Source organism: Chenopodium album, chromosome 20 (genome assembly GCF_948465745.1).
Source record: "Chenopodium album chromosome 20, dcCheAlbu1.1, whole genome shotgun sequence".
Classification (NCBI taxonomy): Eukaryota; Viridiplantae; Streptophyta; class Magnoliopsida; order Caryophyllales; family Amaranthaceae; genus Chenopodium; species Chenopodium album.
In genome coordinates, this window is record NC_137853.1 from 7,741,682 (window position 1) to 7,757,894 (window position 16,213).

Genomic DNA, 16,213 nt, shown 5'->3' on the forward strand with positions numbered 1-16,213 from the left:
AGATGTTATCACAATGTGTCACTCTTCACCTTGTGGAGGACATATGAGTGCTAACAAGACCTTGGCAAAAATATTGCAATGTGGTTTCTTTTGGCCAACCATGTTCAAAGATGTGTGGGGCGTGGTGAAAGCTTGTGACCGGTGTCAAAGAACCGATAATATTTCAAAAAGGAATGAAATGCCTTTGAACAACATCCTTGAACTTGAAATTTTTGATGTATGGGGCATCGATTTCATGGGGTCTTTCCCGAGCTCTTTTGGGAACAAGTTCATTCTAGTGGCCGTGGATTACGTGTCAAAGTGGGTGGAAGCGGTTGCATCTCCTACTAATGATGCTAAGGTTGTGGTCAAGCTCTTTAAAAGAGTAATTTTCCCAAGGTTTGGAGTGCCCCGGGCTGTGATTAGTGATGGAGGTTCACACTTTGCAAAGCGATCCTTTCAAGCTCTCCTCGAGAAATATGGTGTGAGGCACAAGGTGTCATTGTCTTACCACCCCCAAACAAGTGGTCAAGCTGAAATTTCAAACCGGGAGATAAAAATGATTCTTGAGAAAACGGTGGATAGGTCTAGGAAAGATTGGTCTACAAGGCTTGATGATGCTCTATGGGCCTACCGTACAACGTTCAAAACTCCTATTGGCACCACACCATACAAGCTTGTTTATGGGAAGTCATGCCACTTGCCGGTAGAACTTGAGCATCGGGCTCATTGGGCTATCAAAACTTTGAATTTTGACCTTCAAAGCGCCGGTGAGAAGAGGTTGCTTGACCTCCACGCCTTGGAAGAAATAAGGTTGGATGCATATGAGAATGCGAGGATCTACAAAGAAAAGACCAAGGCTTGGCATGACAAGCATATCAGCAAAAGGGAGTTTAAGGTAGGTGACAAGGTCCTACTATTCAATTCCCGATTGAAGTTGTTTCCGGGTAAGCTCAAGTCAAGATGGAGTGGACCTTTCACCGTTCAGAAAGTATTTCCATATGGAGCGATAGAAATCTCAAATGACAATGGTGAACCGTTCAAAGTAAATGGCCAAAGGCTTAAGGCATACTTTGACGGTTTTGTGCATGAGGAAGCCAAGGTTGTTCACCTTGATGAGTTTGATGTTCCCAACTTTCATTGATCCCGCAATGTCGTCAAGCTAGTGATGTTAAAAGAGCGCTTCCGGGAGGCAACCCGAGTTCCTCAACTCTCTCTCTCATAACTATTACTTAATTTCCATCACTCTTACTATTACTAACTTTTCTCTCAATTTTTTTTTAGGTGTTGATGAAAAGTGAAGCAAGAAAAGGTTTTGTGAAAGTGAAGTAATAAATAATAATAATAATAATAATAATAATAATAATAATGGTGATAATAATAATTTTATTATTATTATTATGCCTTACTATTATAGTAAAAAAAAAAAAGAAAAAAAAAAAGAAAAAAAAGTGCAGCATCAGGTCCGCACGGACGTGCAGAACATCGCACGTCCGTGCAGAATCAGGCAGGAACTCTATACGGGGCTTCGCAATTTGGCACGGACGTGCCAAATCCAGCACGTCCGTGCCAAATCAGGCAGGAACATTTTTTTAAAATTCTGATCGAAACTGCACGTCCGTGCCAAATTTGGCACGTCCGTGCAGCCTCGATTTTGGTTGTAAAAGCCACGGATTTTAACAAAAAAAAAATATTTCCTCATTCCCCTTATTCATCCCACGATTCTCACTCCTCTCTCTCTCTAAAAAACCCCTCTTCTCTTCAACCCAACTCACTCAAATTCCAACAAACACTCAATTTGTCACTCAAATTATAAAAATTTTACAAAAATCTTCACTCCATTTCAACAAATTCACAAACTACTACCACTTTTATCACATTTAACCCCAAAAATCACCCAAAAGCTCAAACCCTTACTTGAAAAAAATTGATTTGGGGGTTTTCTTTGTGAGTAAATTTTGGGGCAATTGGTTGAAGTTGGTTGTCAAGCAAGCAAAAAGGAAGGCAAGAGAGGTTCATTTGCGGGTTTTACACCCACGATAAGCTCGGTATAATCGTTCCTCCCTTTTACTATTTTTTTGCTTGAATCCTTGAACTTTTGCTTGAATTTGGTTGACAAAATTTGTTAAAATTGGTCATGAGTGATTGATAATTGATAATTGCCAAGTATTATTGAGTTTGAATGAAATTTGGTGTGTTTTGAGAATTGGATTTTTGCAAGTGAGGTTGAGGAATTAATTTTCATACATGACAAGGCATGCTTGTTTGAGTAAATTGTTGTGTTGGATTTGTTGATTCTAGTGCATAATTTTGATATTAGAATTGTTGTGGTTGTGATTGGATTAAGTATTAGTTGCTTGGTGATTCAATTTTCTTAGGTGGGAGACTTAGAGCTTGGCTTGATTGTGTTGTAATTATTGGCCTTGTTTGAGCTTTGGTTGTGTTAGTGGACCTAGTGCCTATTGTGTGTTTATTGTGTTGATTATTTGGTTGTGGTTTTTTTGATTGCATTGCATAAATCCGACCATGTCTAGAAGAAATCGACCTAGAAACACGGACGCTAGGTACCGCAACCCTTCTCCTCCTCCTCCCGTTGGTCCACCACAAGTGGATACAATGGGAATAATCTTCAATGACGAAACTTTTGCAAACAACTTTCTAAGAAATAGTAGGAGGAGAATTAGGTCGACCAAGTTCTACAATGAGGAGGTAGCCGAGTCCCTAGGGGTGGGGGAAGACATTAGAATGTTATTCGAGGGATGTGGCCTAGGTAGTTGGCTAGACTTACATGCCTTAACCTACAAGAGATTAACTCTTGAATTCCTCTCCACCCTCCAAGTCCAACGGGACACAACTAGGAACCCCCGCCGTATCACCTTCCAACTCATGAACACCACCCATACCATGACCATCAATAGGGTGAACCAAGCGTTCGGGTGGCCTACGAACGGAACCATTGGGGCAAAGGATAGGCCACCCCGTAGCTATAACGCAGGTGAGTTTTGGAGGAAGATCACCGGCCTCTTTAACTACAACCCCAGGACCGATAAGGCCACGGCCATTATCCACCCCGCATTTAGGTTGTCACAGCGCACCATAGCGAACATGACGTTCGCTAGAGGTGACAGTTCGGGGGTAGTGTCCACTAGGGAGCTTCACTTCCTATGGCACTTGAGTATGGGTAGTTCGGCCTTAGATGTAGGGTCCTGGTTTGTAGACCACCTTGAGGATGTTGCCACTGGGTCCGGTAATATCACCATAGGTGGTATGATCACTATTATTGCTGCTGCTCTTAATCTTGATTTTGCAGATCAGCAGGTTTGCCCAGGAGCGACGCGGATTGATATGCAGTCGCTAAGGACAATGAGGTGGGTGGAGGACGTCAAGGGGCCACACCCCTACCTGTGGCACGTGAGTGGCCGGTCCTACGCCTACCTCCCCGACCCGGAGCGGACCTTCATCTACGACGAGACCAACTGGATCTTCGAGAGAGACCACGATTGGGCTCCCGGCGATGAAGACGATGAAGAGGAGCAAGAGCAAGGAGAGCAGCAACAACCTCCACAACAACAATTCCAACAACAACAACAATACGATCACCAACAAGGGTACCAACAAGGGTACCAAGGTCAAGGCATGGGTGAGGGCAACCCACCCCTCACCTTCGAGCAGCAAATGCATTTGATGAACCAAGGGTTCAACCGGATGACCACCGAGTTCGAGACTATGAGAAAGTCTCACAAAGATATGAGGTCCTCCTACGACAACATGAGGACAAGCTTCGAAGGACTTCGGTCGGAATTGGGTGAGTTCCGAAATGTCTACCGACATTGGTACCCCGGGGGCTCAAGCTCCCAAGGAGGACCGAACCAATGAGTTAGTCTCTTTTTCCCCTTTCTTGTGCTTTTATTGTTTTAACATTGGGGACAATGTTTATGATAGCTTGGGGGGAGTCTCTCTCTTTGGTTCTGTTTGATTGGTTCTTGTTTGTGCTTGATTGGTGATTACCTTGCATGTTGTTTGTTCCTTCCCCTAACATCCAAACCCCTTAACATCCAAATTTGCTCCCTTTGAAATCCAACGCCCTAAATCCAAATCTCTTAATGTGTGAATACTTTTTTTTTTATGCTTAGCTTAGTTCTCCTAACTCGCATTCTTCTCTTGCTTTCTAAAAAAAAAAAAAAAAAAAAAAAAAAAAAAAAAAAAAAAAACCGAAAAATTAGCCCTTGGATGAGACTCAAATGACGATGCTTATATGATTTGCTTGCTTGACTCTTGAGTGATGAGTAAAAGTTCTTTTAAGAAGGGTGTGTGCAACAGTTGGGGTCATTTAGAGGCTTATTAATCTTGATTGCGCTAGTGTATATGAAATGAAAACCGATGAATGATCAATTGCACGTCTAGCATAGGATATTGTCAGATTTGCCCAAAGTAGGATATGTTTGAATCAAATTGCGGTCCCTTGTGCCCTTGGTGTGTCTCCCTTCCTCCCCGAAACGAAACTCTACTAGGGAATTAGTTCTATGTATATCTTGTGTAATAAGTGGCATAATAAGCCACATGTTTCGAATAAAAGAAAGAGCCGCTCAAAGTTAAAAGAGGCGAGGGCAATGAATGAATGAAAGAAAAAAAAAATAGAAAAAAAATAGAAAAAGGTTGGAGAAGTCAAAAACTCCCCCAAAATTCCCAAAGTTTTCACTTTTTCTATCCTAGAGGTCAATTTGTGGATGCCTCCCACACACTATCTATTTTGATTTTTCTTGTGTAAATTCCCGAATTAGAGCGTAGTTGAAAGGGCTTGGGAGTGCATTTTGGGAGGTGGACTTGCATTTTTCCGTTTTATAACCGAAAGAGGGCTTTGCAACTTTGGAATATCTAGACGTGCTCTAATGAACTAGTAAGAGGTATAACGAAGTATCCTAGTGCAACCTTGCTTAGTTCGCCTCTCTACCCCTAACTCATGTACACATTTGTATGAATGGTAATTCTTGAAAGTTGCTCACTTGTCCTACTTGTGTTTTGTATCCCGATGAGTTGACTTGGGCAATACAAATATTGGTTTTGTGTGTTTTGACCACTTTGAGAGCAACAATTTGCTATGTTTGTTGATGTGGTTTGTATGAGTTGTGGGTTAAGCTCAAGGGAAACCCTCACAAGATAAAAACTCGTCCTCTTAGGCGACTTAGGGGTTTAAATTGCTTTCACTTGTGCTAAAAGTGTTTATGGCTCTTGCCATGCGGATTTGTGTTTGTGTTTTCTCTCATTGGTTTGATCATTAGCAAGTAATCTTCCTTCTTGATTAAACATGTTTGTTTTGCTCGAGGACTAGCAAAAACTTAGCTTGGGGGGATTTGATAACTTGTTATTTGATATGATTTTAGGGTGATTTTGAGCCTTGTTTACTCGATATATTGGCATTTTGGTCCACTTCTATCCTATTTTCATTCAATTTTTGTGTATCCCTTGCTTCACGGGTTGCTAGTGTTTATGTTGAGATTGTAGGTCCAAATAAACGATCATTTGAGGCATATGGATGATAAACCAAGGATAGAAGCCGTGACAATGGAGCAAAATCAAGGAAAATGTGAAGAGAAGGGCCTAGAAGACCCTGCACGGACGTGCCATGTCCTGCACGGCCGTGCAGGACAGTCCCAGCCAAACCAAGCTACTGCCCGATTTGGCACGGACGTGCAAGGCTTCAGCACGTCCGTGCATCTTAGCCAGCACGTCCGTGCCATAAACTGCACGGTCGTGCAGTTAGCCTGGCCAAATCTGAGCTACTGCCCAAATCTGCACGTCCGTGCTTAGGGTGGCACGTCCGTGCCACCTTGGCTGCACGTCCGTGCCACCCCTGGCACGTCCGTGCGCACCTGCAGAAAATCCCGACTCTTGTTTTCTCCGTCCTTTTTATTGGAGGGTCATATAAATACCCCCTTAGACTCTATTGTACGGCATTTTAAGTTTTTAGTGCTTCCTCTTAGTTTGTAATTGTAGAAACACAAATACTCTCAAATCATTAGTTAGAATTTAATTATTAGCTTGATATTTTCAATCTCAATCATTGTAGAAGACAAGCTCCACCATTGATATTCAAGTTCAAGCTTCTAGTAATATTTTTTCTACTCTTTTCCCTTATTTCTTCTTGCTTTGTTGTTAATTATTTGCTTGATTCTTGTATGTTTAGATTGTTAATTAGCTTAATTCTTAGTTTAATTATGTTCATGAGTTGTTTGAAATCCTTAATTGCTTTAATCTCCATGGATTGCGAGTAGTCTAATTTTCTAGGGTTTGGGTAAAACCCTCGATGTAGTCACTAATTACTTGTTGCATGTGCTAATTTGGTACTTGTTGGGTGTTAATAAGTTGAGCTTAAGTGGTTTAATTGCTTAGTTCTTGTATATGGCCATTGCTAGAACTATTATCCAAGCTTTCTCAACGAAGGATCGAGAGATGAACTTGAGTTAGCTCCCTTATGCTTGATTGACTTGAAATGCCATGAGAATAGGAATTTCTAGTCAAGGGAATGTTTTTGTCATCGTGATTATGCTTTAACACTTGTTTTATGCTTTGTAACCACGAGAGTAGGTTGTATTCATGATTCAAGTAATCCCTTTAGCTTGAGAGAGTAGTTGGGTGCTTTAGATGATTTCCCCTATTTTACCCCTTATTTTACCTTGTTTATACATGCTAATCGTGATTTGTGATGAAGTTGAGTGGTATAACCCGAGCCCTAGAATCCCCTAATTACTGTTAATTTCCCCTAGGTTTAGTTAACCGGAACTAGTACTTGTTACACCAAACCAAACCAACTTTGACTTCACTTAGCTTATTTATGCGGTAGTATTTCGGTGGTTGATTCAACGCCTCTCTTGGGTTCGACCCTTTCTTACCCTTGCTATTAGCTAGTGAGACCGAGATAGGACTTATTCTTTGGTAGGTTCAACGACGGCCTATTAACCGGTAGCGAAGATAACGGCATCGGAAGTGAAGAAGTTTATATGGAAAAACATCTTCACAAGGTTTGGGCTGCCAATGGCGATGGTTTTTTTATCATGGAACCCAATTTGACTGTAAGCCAGTCAAAGATCTCTTAACGATGTACAAGGTGAAATTTGCCTATGCAGCAGTATGCCATCCACAGTCTAACGGCCAGGCAGAAGCAGCAAATAAGCAAATAGTAACGGCAATTAAGAAGAAGATCGAAGATGCAAAGGGTTTGTGGGCAGATTTGATACCAGAGATATTATGGGCAAACAGGACAACAGTAAGAGAAGCCACAGGTGAATCACCCTATACTCTAGTTTTTGGAACAGAGGCAGTCATACCAGCAGAAGTCGGGTTGCCGAAATTTAGGATTCAGCATTACTGTGAGGACCAAAATGATTTACTCCTACGACAACATTTAGATTTTTTTCCAAAGCTAAGAGAAAAAGCAGCAGTTAAGTCAGCTGCATTTAAAGAAAGAATGTCAAGAGCCTACAACAGAAGAGTATCTCATCGGCCGTTAAGTGTGGGAGATCTGGTACTACGAAGAACAGCAGCAACCGGTAAGGGAAATGAAGATGGGAAGCTGACTGCAAGTTGGGAAGGGCCTTATCGGATTAGAGATGTCGTCATCCAAGGGTCGTTTTATCTGGAAACTTTGGATGGGACACCTCTAAAAAATGTATGGAACTCAGCTGTATTGAAGAAATACTATGTGTAATGTACAATTTTTATGTGAAGCTGATATCAAGAAGGATATCAGTGATGAATGAAGAAGTATTCAGACAACGTGTGTTGGAATAGGCATCCTCCATTTAACAGAACATCGTTAAATGGGACGGACAGCTCAAAACCGCTTCCGTGAAGTTAATAGTTATACAACCTGATCAGTTGTATGCGTTAACTCATGAGGTTGCTGGTTCAAAATATAATACCGGCCAAATCAATTCGAGTATACGCCGATATGAGGCGTAGCTCAGAAAGTGATCGCCGAGAGGGTACCTAACTGGCTGAAACAGCAAAGCAGTAGGTGACCAATGTTATAATCTGAACCAACAACGAGCGGTTACTGCTCAGTGTACATAGCTCTAACACGAACTACGTACACTGGGGGGGAGTAAGGAATGATATGGTATTTGTGATATCCATAGTACACTGATTTGTGATATCCATAGTACATTGGTAATTTTTAAAATGTAATTTTTTAAGTCAGGTAATGATCTGATATCTTCAAAAGATCTTCAAAAGTTGACGATTGTTGGAAGTTGTCGGATATCAGATAAACCATCAGGTAAATCTTTATTTTTTGCAAATTGTCTTTTATATGTTGAAATTCGCAAGGCAATATAGTTATCGTAACGTTGTTAAAACAAACACATTAGAAAGTGATAAGCAAAGACAACACAGTTACGATAGAGGGTGCAAAAATATGCACAGTAAGCAAACAACGAAAGTAAAAATAAGTTTACACAACAAGTAAAGTTGACAATCGACAGGCATCACCACAAAAAAGGGGTATATGCCGATAAAACAGCATTGTCAAAATAAGTGTTTTAACACATACAAAATACAAATAAAAGAGAGTCACAGCTGATAAGGCCTAATAATACAAGACCCACAAGAAGATGTCGGTGATAATCCTTAGGGCAAGCCTTATTGAGATCTGTAAAATCCACACACATTCGCCACTTCCCTGTCGGCTTTCTCACCATTACTACATTCGCCAACCACTCTGGATATGTGCAAGGCTCAATGAACCCTGCCGCTAAGAGCTTATTTACCTCAGCCTGAATTGCTTCTATTTTCTCAGTTGAGAAATTGCGTTTCTTTTGCCTTATCGGCCTGAATTTTCTGTCAACATTCAACTTATGCTCCATCACTTCTGGATGTATTCCCGGCATCTCATTTGCTGAGAACGCAAAGACGTCGGCGTTCTCACGCAACAAGCTTATCAGGTTACACCTAGTATCCACATCCATATCAGCCCCAACCTTCACTGTTCTACTCGGGTCGCCTGGTTGCAATTCAATTTGGACAGTTTCTCCCCCTGGTAACGGCCTTGACGTTTCCTCAGGCCTGGCATCACCACAAAAAAGGGGTATATGCCGATAAAACAGCATTGTCAAAATAAGTGTTTTAACACATACAAAATACAAATAAAAGAGAGTCACAGCTGATAAGGCCCAATAATACAAGACCCACAAGAAGATGTCGGTGATGACTGTCTGCCCCTCTACTTGCGAACTTCTCTGCTGCTGAGTTCTGGTACTCACGGTGTGACTTGAGGATTGTTCAACCCGCCGTGACGTTGTATGCGATCTTATCGGCGACTCATGTCGGGGTCTCCTCGACGAGTTCATCAACTGATTGTGTTGCTCCTCCTGGTTACGGTGCGATGCTCCTCTATCGGCCTGAGCAGCCCCCCTTTCAGCCTGTGCCGCCTCAGCCTCCTTTCTCTTCCTACTCATTGCACTCATCACCCTTGCGGCCGTTTCCAATTCATCTGGAGTGAATGCCGCCATAGGATCCTCTGCCTCCCCTCCTTCTAGCGCCAAAATTGTTTCTGTCTGAACCTGACTTCTCCAAGCATTCGGATTTGAGATTCTGATACTCCTATCGGCAAGTTGAGAACCTACACAATGAGAGGAAGTTAGCTAACCCCAGGGTGGTCCGGGGATAACTACTCCGATGACAAAGTCAGAAAGTGTTTAAGAGAAATAGATAAGTAAGAGAGAGAAAGTAGAGAGATAGAGAGAGTGTAATTAATGCCCTCATTAATGAAGTCTTACCTACTATTTATAATGATCTACCTTGACAGGTGGCTCTCATCCATGCAGAGCCTTCTGTGCCAAGTGTCGAGCTTCTGTTGCCACATGCTGAATTCCGACAAGCCGACATGTTTTCTTTCTGGAACATATCGGCATCCTCTCACAATTGCTCAGAGCTTGGTCACGTGCTTTCACAAGATATCGGTCATACCCAGATATCATCCCATACATATAGGAAAGGGGAAAAGAAAAGTCATAAGAGATTGTACTGTGTAAAAGTCACAAATTTGATGATATTTTTTTCTTAATATATTAGTGTATGATTGTATGAAAAATGGAAAATGCGATCAAAGTTAAATTCGAGTTTTTCTTCTTTATGGACTTTTCTAGACATTTTTTTTTGACACAAATTAATAAAGACATTTCAAATGGTTTTTTTTTACTATTTTCTTGAAATGTATATGGTGTACTGTATTTACTACCTTCGGTTAGCATTATTCGTAAAAAAAGAATATTTTATGTCTCACAAATGATACACCTTTGTTACGAGTAATGTGAATCGAAGGTAGTATTTGCTTTTAAGTATATAAGGTCGTTTTTAGGATTATTTTTTTTTTTTGCTTTTTTTCCACCACATTTGGAAAACATGCAGGTGTATAGTTTGAATTAAATTTTGTTTGAGAAGCTAGATAATTGTGTTATAACAAATAAAAACAAACCTTGTAATATTGACACTATTTTTTTTTTTTTTTAGAAAGTAATTAAAACTTTAAAAAAAAAAAATTATTTAGTCATTCCATTATATATAATCAACAGTTCAAATAATTGGTTTTTTTTTTTTTGTAAACACTATAAACTAAAGAGTAATACAGACCTATCTAGCTATAAAATCAACTAGATTACACTATTATAGTTGTCAAAAATACTTGCTTTTCTAAGTGATTCCACACAACCAACATTTTATTTTTATGTAAAAATAGGAAAATCCCCTGTTTCTCATATTGAGAAATGAAATTTGCTTTTCATGGGGCCATTTTCACGAATAAATCAACAACTTTTTCATTATTGTGGCTCCACAATTGAATAAAGTTGTTGGTTTACGGCCTGTTCACTTCAGCTTAATTTCAGTTCAGTTCAACTCCTAATTTCCTTCTCTCATAAAATATTCATTTCAGCTCTATTCAGTTCAGTTTAGTTCAGTTCAGTTCAGCTCTAATCAGTTCAGTTCAGTAAATGTGAACAAGCCCATATTTACGAAAATGACATGTGAGAAACAAATTTGTTTCCCATCATGAGAAACTGGGGCATCCTCGTAAAAATATATCCCAAGTGAAGTTCAAAGACGATCCATGCTCTTCTAAGTGAAAAATGGCTTAAAATTAAATTTTATCTTATTCATTACATGCAATCATATTACTAATATATAAAGCTAAACTTTTAGCCAGATCACGAGACAGCGATACTTAGCATTCCAGCTTTTTGTCAGGTGTCGTGCCATGTAGGCGACAATTATTTATTGATATGACACCTATGATTTATTTAAAAGTATTTTTGTAGAATAGGATAACAAAGTTAATATATTAAGAAAAAAAAAAGTTGTTTTAGAGTCCTATTTTCATTAAAATTTGGATAGATATAGTAGGATAAAAAGTTATTTTAAAGTTTTATTTTACATAAAACTTTTGGTTTAGAAATTTAATTTCAATAAAATACCAATAATTCTATACAAATGACGGATCCAGAGACGTAAAAAAAAAATAAAAAAAAAAAATCAAATCAAAGAGACTTATGATTATATAACCGTTCAAAATTGAAAATGAAAAGAGATCACAGCTTTAGATGACCGTTGTTGTACGTTAATAATACCCATAAACGGACAAGTATGATTGTTAAGTGATTATTAATTCATGAGTAGAAAATTCAAATAACATATATATTTTAGATTAACAAAGTTTTATTTTAAAATTAGATAAACAACCTGAGCATCGCACGGGGCACAAAACTAGCTTAAGAGAATAAAGGTGGTCTCATGTAGTTAGATCTTCTATGTAAAGGACTCAATATTATCACGAATGTGGAATGTCTCAAGTTTGAATCTTCTCATAGGTAATGCGTACATTTTACGTTTAAGAGTTTGCATAGGACCTCCAAAACCAAAGCAAAAGCCAAACAACAGGACTTTAGATTCGGAGGAAAACAAGAAACTAGTGTTTGGGCGCGGTGTTATTAGTCCACGTAATCGAATGATCAGTGATCAGTATTTCAGTGCCCTTGAATGAAGGACTCTTAGACTATTCTTCACTTCTTCTTGTATTATTGTAAACGATAGAGGAACGAAGATCAATTGTCATTTCCTCCTATGAAATTATTTTCTAAATTCCGTAGTTAGGGATAGAGCTGTCAATTCGGATAAATGGGTCGGGTTTGAGTGGGTCGGGTCATCTCGGGTCGGGTCAATACGGGTTAATGTCAGGACCTATGTGGGTCGGGTTCGGGTTCGGGTTGGGTCATGCTTGAGTCGGGTCACGTCGGGTCATACATCTTTTCAGGTCGGGTTTAGGTCGGGTCAATATAAGGTCGTGTTACATTCAGGTCGGGTGAAAAACAAGTCGGGTTAAATTCGGGTTTTTACGGGTTTAAATGAGTTAGGGTCGTGTTCGGGTTCGAGTCGGGTTCAGTTCAAGTCAATTATTTTCGGGTTATAATCAGGTCGGGTCATTATCGGGTTTGAGTCGGGTTCGGTTCAAGTCAATAATTTGCAGGTCATAATCAAGTCGGGTCATTATCGGGTTTGAGTCGGGTTCTATTCAAGTCAATAATTTGCGGGTTATAATTAAGTCGGGTTATTCTCGGGTTCGGGTCAGGTTCGTTTCAAGTCAAAAACTTGCGGGATATAATCGGGTCATTTCCAAGTCGGGTCATTCTTGGGTTCAAGTCAAGTTTAGTTAATAATTTGCGGGTTACAATCAAGTTGGGTCATTTAAACTTGTCTGGTCATTCTCGAGTTCAAATTGGCAAGTTAATAATTTGCGGGTTATAATCATGTCGGGTCATTTCCAAGTCGGTCTCGGGTGTGGTTCAAGTCAAAAAATTTCGAGTAATTAAATCGGTCCTTTTCAAGTATTTTTATTCTAGGGTTATAAAAATCAAGTCGGGTCATGTTCGAATTCAAGTATCAAATATTGGATTAATAGGGTTTAAGTTTGATATCAGGTCGGGTCATATTGGGTCCAGATACATTTTTTTTTTAAATTTTTTTAAATTTATTTAAAACTCCAAATTAAATTACGTAATTTAAAACATTTTCTAAAAAAAAATATAAATAGACAAGTGAATAATAAAATTTGAATTCCCTTAAAAAAAAATAATAATTAAAAAAAAAAAAGATAAGTCAAGTAAGATGAGAAAGACCTACTATTGTCTGGGTCCCGTGTATTTTTTATTTTTTTGTTTAATTTTTTTTTTTGGCTGCTGTCCAGTTCAGTTTTTCTTTGAGAGGATTATGTAAGAGACAAGTCAAGTAAGATGAGAAAGGCCACTTTTGTTTTATAATAGGAATCCATGTTAATAAATTGAAAAAAAGTTTGAAACTCAATAGTCAATACGGAGTACTCTTTTTATCCTAAAAATTCCTAAATCCTAAAATTCGAGTTAGTAAATAGGTCGAGTTTAAATTCGGGTCGGGTCAATAACAAGTCGGGTTGAATTTGGGTCGGGTCAATAACAAGTCGGGTTGATTTCGGGTCGGGTTTGTAACAGGTCGGGTTTAAATTCGAGTCGGGTTAGGAACGGGTCGGGTTGAACTCGGGTCGGGTTAGTAACAGGTCGGGTTGAATTCGGGTTTTGACGGGTTAAATCGGGTTTGGGTCATTCTCGGGTTCGAGTCGGGTTCAGTTCAGGTCAATAATTTACGGGTCACATTCGGGTCGGGTCCTCTTTAGGTCGGTTCATGGTCGGGTTCGGGTCTCAAATACTCGGGTCAACTCGGGTCTAGGGTTGGTTTCAGGTCGGGTTCAGTTCACCATTTTTTTCGGGTTCAGACGGGTTAGGATCAGGGTCGGGTTAGGGTCGGTATTTCGGATCGGGTCAACTTTTGACAGCTCTAGTTAGGAAGTATGCGTGGCTAGATTTTTGCACAAATGTAGACATAAAATTTATGCGGAGTAACTGAGTAAGTGTCAAAGTGTGGCTAGATTTTTGCACAAATGTGATATTATCCTTCATTTTTTTATTTGATATACTTCTTTAGTTTTATAATACTTGTAATTAAAAACAACTAAATCATAAGTAACCTTTGACCGACTAAGAAACCCCTAAATAAGGTGATATAACATATTTGTAAAACATTTTTTTTTAAAAAAAAAAAATGGGAGGATTATAGGATGTTTACTAGCTACTCCAATTATGAGGTATGAGTTAGAATGAATAAAATCCATATCTAATGTTTGTTTAAGAAAAATCTAATTTTTAAACCCATAACTTAAACCCACAAGGTATGAGGTTTAGAAACCCAAGGGGGGTGGGGGTGGAGGTAGGGGTGGGTATGGCTCACACGGTCATACCACAACTTTAGGTATCAACTAAAAATAAAAAAATAAAAAAAAAACTCACCCCTAAACAACTACCAAACACAATTACGCAATGTATTAAGAATCTAATTTCAACCTCATACCAACTAATTTCATTCCTAAGTTCAAACTTATACGAAGTACAATTTTGTGAATCAAACGCCCCTTAGATGTTATAACTGACTAAAAATATGAAAAATTGAAGTTTACTGAATTGGTTTAGGGCAAACTCAACTAGTGTTAGGGACTTAGGGTGTTCCATTAGTTGGGCGCAAATATTTATCAGCCCACCGGTCTCAAATGTTGCACTTGAGTCCATTAAGCCCAGTGGCTATACTTATATTTTTGAGCAAATACGTTGCCGGGATTTATCAAAGTGGTAAGAGTGTAAGACTGGTAACCCAATCATTCTTGAAAAATCAATGTTTTTTTAAAAAATAAAAAATAAAAAAATTAGCCTTTATTATGCACTATTATAAATCAAGGGAATAAGTTTTTCACCAAGAGACTGAGTTTTTAACGCACCTTTGGTTTGTTTATTGATGAAGTTACTAGGTCCAAACAGGTGAAAAATGTGAAAAGAAGTGAGACCACAATCTTTGTTTTTTTTTTGTTTTTTTTTTTAAAGAAAGTAATAATATTGTTAGATAACAGTCATATGACATTTACAATAATAAAGAATCATAAACCATAGACTTCGAGAAAATACCATAACTTTTACAATCAAAAATTCAAAATCATAACTAATTTGCAAATTTGGCATAGCTCATATACTCCATCGCTTCAAGTTTGACGCAATCAATGATTTTCGATGCCTTTGCATCTTTCCAACTAGAGAATGACAAACCTTAGACCCATAGAAAATAGGAATCCAAATCTACTTCCCAGTTATTATAAGAACCCTAAAAATAAAAATTCTCATCCATGGATATATAAGAATCAAAATTTCATAAAAATTGAAAAAAAAAAAACCAAAAAAAATTAGGACAAGCTCTCACAGATGGAAAGAACAAAACAAACAAAACCATTAAACAAAGCAAAAAACTACGGAGTAAATTAAATTAAAGAAAAAAAAGAGTCGAATAGTCTAATTTACGAAGAAAAAAGGTTGGAAATAGTCTAAAATCCAGATAAATTAAAGGTTCAATCAACTTGCAAATCCCTTTTAATATTTTAACTAGTTTGTGGACCCGGGCGATGCCCCGGATTTTTACATGCATGGAACTGATCATTAATAGGGATGTCAGTGGGGCGGGTCAAGTAGGAGACCCGCCCCATCCCCGCCCCAATGGGGCGGGGATGGGTCTTGGTTTGGCGGGTGGTGGGGCGGGGATGGGGATGAAAACGATACCCGCCATGGGTGATGGGGCGGGGGTGGATTTTAAGTTGTACCCACCCCATCCCCGCCCGCCCCACCCGCCCCACTTCGTACCCGCCCCATCCCCACCTCATACCCACATCTATATACTTTTATATTATTTTATAAAATAATTACGTGAAATAAATATTAATTATAATATTTTGTACTACACTTATATTATAAACAAAAATGTGTGTAATATTAAGAATTTTTTTTTTAATATTATAATCCGTATTAATTATGTAGGATTGTGTATTTAAGACACGGAAATTTGGTGGGTCTTAGGTGGGGATTAGGCGGGTATTTGGTGGGGATTAGGCGGGGATGGATATCCAAGTGGGGGGTGGGGCGGGGATGGTTTTGGAGTTGTACCCGCCGAGGTGGGGATGGGGATGAATATTAGACCCGCCGCGGGGATGGGGATGGGGATGGGGATAAAAATGTTAGGTGGGGATGGGGATGGGAAGGCCAACATCCGCCCCGCCCCGCCCCATTGACATCCCTAATCATTAATATATGTTGTATTTTATGATTAAAATTTCTTGTAATTAAAT